Source organism: Rhipicephalus sanguineus, chromosome 5 (genome assembly GCF_013339695.2).
Source record: "Rhipicephalus sanguineus isolate Rsan-2018 chromosome 5, BIME_Rsan_1.4, whole genome shotgun sequence".
NCBI lineage: Eukaryota > Metazoa > Arthropoda > Arachnida > Ixodida > Ixodidae > Rhipicephalus > Rhipicephalus sanguineus.
In genome coordinates this window covers 190,782,132-190,785,828 of record NC_051180.1, presented here as the reverse complement: position 1 = coordinate 190,785,828, position 3,697 = coordinate 190,782,132, and the positions used below count along the sequence as shown (strand labels likewise).

The window sequence follows — 3,697 nt, the reverse complement described above, 5'->3', positions numbered from 1 at the left end:
CCAAGCAAGAACCAAAGATCAAAGTAAAACCCACTGGCAAGACTCCAAAGCGGAGTTTAGCAAAAACTTCTGCTTGCTGCTTGTGTTCATGAATGTCACTGAAGATGAAGCTACTTACTTTCCACCACTTTGAATTATTGAACTTTGAAGATTTGTAAAAACACAGCACATACGAAAAAATGTTACTCATGGCAGGAATCCAACTGATAGGAACACGGTTTACCAAAATTCCATGTGTTTTTATGCGCTATATAACTCGCTCCACATAGACACGTACTTGCGCAACATTGTACGTTTGTTGCAGTTCCTGAGGTGTGAAAGGCCATCTGCCTGTACAGAAGGGGGGCATGATCAGTACAGCAATTTTGCCTACCACACCTGCCAGTACTCCTGGGAAACCTTTGTCAGCAAGAATAACATCAATCTGACAAATTATGTCGAGGAATCCCGACTCCAGCACAATTTGTGTGCCTGGGCAGCGTCTACCATAGGCTTTTGGCTTGAACACAGTAAAGCCAGAGGGGGCGATTGCTACGAAAAATTTCAAGGTCAAGCCATTTTTGCACGTGGAGAACAGAACATGTTGTCTCACTTCCGATGGCGTTTCTGTGCGCACTTCGGTACAGTGAACGATGACTGTGCAATCTGGATAATTTATTTTAAAGCACTCTGGACGTGTGTCCTTTATAACGTGCATCTGTGGCTTGTAAATCCACTTTCGTGTTGCATTTGCCAGTGTGCTTAAAACTGCATGAAAAATTCGTGATGCTGTTGTCTCATGAATGCCAAAAAGCGCTGCAATGGCACTGAAAGGCAATCCATGTTTCATCTTGAATAGAAATATTAAAAGTTTGTTGGCAAGGCTTACATCAGTTGTCTTATCCCTCACTTCAGGCAGTAGACCTACCAGCAGTGCGAAAACATCGTCACAAACTCCGCAAAGGTCCCTCACTGCCCCAGGTGTCAAGGACACTGTGTCGAAGCACCCAAAAAAAAAAAACACACCCTAGCATTTGGCCCCACAGCAAGCTGTAGCAGAGATGCAAATTTCTCCGCTGATGTGGTAGAATACGATGTGGCTGCATCTTCGTGCTGGCACTCTTCTTCCACAGTAGCATGCAACAATTCAACTTGCTGATCATGAGTGGACTCGACCTGAAAGTCACAAGTTACAAATTAGGACAAAAATGAACAAAGCTTCATGAAAAAGTGAACTCACCAGCTCCAAGCTAATACTCTCATCTGTCAGGTGAGGGCATAGTTGCAGCTGATGAGAGCCTCCAGCCGAACTAGGGGTGTCCTTGACCTGTATATAATGGGATAATGCTGTACCGTAGAACCTCCGAAGCACAACAACCATAACTACCAACTTGCCTTTCCTTCTGAGGGCGACTTTGTTTGGTCCCGTGGTCTCTTTTGCCATCTGGTAGACCAAACATTGAAATTACACAGCCTTTAACGATATTGCAAGTGTGACTAGAGTGGTGAAACCAATAAACTATGAAATGCATTTTCATAAAACTAATGCACAGAGAAACGAAAAAGAGGTAAATGAGAGGGGCACGGGAAGAAGCAGCAGTGGTGTTTTGAGAGCTCGACACGTATACGGTAGGCTGTGTTTAAAGGAAACATCTCGTCAGTATTCATATCAGCTGTTATTTAGACATCAAACTAGAAATGCATTCCGTAATTTATTTACTGCATCATTATCTGTCATACAGTACGCACATTTTCCGTGAGAGACACAAAATTTTTGCCGACTTGAATTTGAATGACACATTCTCCTAAGACATTGTGCACAAACGTTTCTAGCGCAACAGCTTTCCATGTTTCGAATTCACTGGAGACCTAGGGATTCATTGAGGCAGCGATTTTGTTAGCGGCCAGAACGACGGCCCGTTTACGATAGGGCGATACCAGAGGGCCGTGAAGGGTGCATGATGAGTGTATAAAATCGGTAGTTTGTCAACGCCGGTTAACCGGATAAATGAACGCGCCCAGAGCAAATTTCCATCTGTCTCACGAGCGGCAGATGGAAATATCTCTTGCAGATATCTCTTACAGATATCTCTTGTAATATCACTAGAGTTGAGCACAAACCTCAACGACGACACGAAGGAAAAGCTCACCGCTTAAAACGCTCTGTCGGGGCCGAAGGGTCGCAAGGAACCGTGCGGCGGTATGCTGACGGAAAAATAGTCGGCACGTATGCAGCGTGGTGCGTGATATTGCTCCTTGCATTCCCTGAGAAGTGCCGGCTGCAAATTCTGGTGTCTGAATTTGGTTGCCAAGATTCTCCGTCAGGCCTGTCGAATTAATAAAGCGCGAATGTTGTAGCCTCACCTTCCGTTTTCTGTGCCAAACCTTCGAGTAAACAGCGCGCTTACCTAGCGTGCCGAACATCCTGTGTCCAACGCTGCCACCGCTCTATTTCGTATGGTCGTGAAAAGAATGTATAAAAAAAAGGACACGCTGCTGGCAAAGCCTTCTTGGTTATGACATTTATAAACGCAGCAATATCACCGGCCTCGAAGCTTCTTTTTCTTCGTTTTATCGTCGCCTATACTGCAGCGCGGTTCACGTTAGCAGCCATTTGTGCTTGTTTGTATGACCGAGTGTTTCCGATAGTGTACGACGGGGTGGCGCTGCATGTCGGCGGAAACTCCAGCGTGGTGCCCCATAACGCGACGATTATTCACGAGAGTCCTTGCATATACGCTAGTCGCGTACTGACCACTACCGAGAAGAATTATACGATCACTGAGCAGGAGTGCCTGGCTGTGGTTTGGTCAGAACCATAGGCGTGCGCAGAGGGGGGGGGGGGGGCAGGGGGGCGGCCGCCCCTCCTACTCACCTAAGAAGAGGGAGGCGCATATACTGACATCTTCAGGGGGGTGCCGCGATGAACCTTCGCGCCCCTCCTCCCCCCCCTCCCCCCCTCCTGAAGAGGAACCATGCGCACGCCTATGGTCAGCGCAGAAGTTTCGTCATTATCTGCACGGTCGTCATTTCGCAATCGTTACGGACCACCACGCCTTATGCTGGCTTTCTGCACAAAAGAACCTGTCCGACCGTTTGGGTCGGTAGATTCTACGTCTCCAAGAGTATGATTTTGACATCATTTACAAGTCTGGCAAGAAACATCAAGACGCCGACGCTCTTTGTCCTTGCCCACAACCTACCACTCCGCTCGGCGCTCCCGCAACCGTTTTCGACAACATCCGTTCGGACGCCAGTTCTAGTTCAGTTCGCCTCGATGGACCAGCTACCAGCCGACGACGAGCAACCATTCAGCTCTCGCCAGCTGGCTGACCCGTACTGCCGGCACATTACAGACCACCTCTCTGCAGCTCCCCGGGAAGTCCACCTAACGCGCGACTTCGTCGTCAACTGTCGCAGTTTAAGCTGGAGAATGATGTGAATGGTGTACCGTCACATTTACCACCCTGACGGTCAACGCTGGGTGCCCGATCTACCACTCTCACTTCGACATCATGTACTTAACGCCTTTCACGACGATTTGACAACTGGCGATCTTGGCTTTCACAAAACCCACGACCGCATTCGAAGCCGTCTTTATTGGCCTGGCCTTTCTACCAGCGTAGCGAGGTACGTAGGTTCCTGCTGTTCTTGCCAGCGTAGCAAACTTCCAACATCTGCTCCTGCCGGCCAATTACAGCCAATTCCGTGCCCCACA

General features: G+C 48.3%; 1 long non-coding RNA gene across 1 annotated transcript; it reads right to left on the bottom strand.

Annotated features, from left to right (window-relative positions):
• Positions 1-639: 639 nt before the first annotated feature.
• LOC125758575 (uncharacterized) lies at positions 640-1,306 on the bottom strand. Its single transcript, XR_007416235.1, has 2 exons — positions 1,220-1,306; positions 640-1,155 (listed from the first exon to the last, which is right to left on the bottom strand). It is a non-coding gene; the product is annotated as an uncharacterized LOC125758575 (long non-coding RNA).
• Positions 1,307-3,697: the final 2,391 nt, after the last annotated feature.